Source organism: Pantherophis guttatus, chromosome 1 (assembly GCF_059756535.1).
Source record: "Pantherophis guttatus breed Tessera chromosome 1, ASM5975653v1, whole genome shotgun sequence".
Taxonomy (NCBI): domain Eukaryota; kingdom Metazoa; phylum Chordata; class Lepidosauria; order Squamata; family Colubridae; genus Pantherophis; species Pantherophis guttatus.
In genome coordinates, this window is record NC_142063.1 from 11,498,701 (window position 1) to 11,499,131 (window position 431).

Consider the following 431-nt stretch of genomic DNA (forward strand, 5'->3'; position numbering starts at 1 on the left):
GATCGATCAATAGAGATAGTGTCAGCGTTCCAATTTATGATTTTCCCCAGTGCTGACATGAATGAGAGAAAGAGAAGCCTTGCTTTAATGCTGAGATGAACTTTCACTTAGTTTCCTGCTCCTTGGTAGATAACGTTACTTAGGTGATAGAGGGAGGGGGGAATTCCTGTGACTGGAAAAGGCTTGCGACGGAGAGATGGATCTGCACGATGGCCAATGAGACATTGGGGAATAAAGAGTGGAAAGGGAGGAGTTTGGAAGGAGATGCCAGTTCTGGCTGCACCAAGAGTTCAGGAATGATGTAGTTAATTCTTAAATAAAGAAAAGTTTCATCAAAGACTTTGCGTTTGAGAATGAAGTTTATTTGAGATAACACTGAATCCTGACAGATAGATAGATAGATAGATAGATAGATAGATAGATAGATAGAT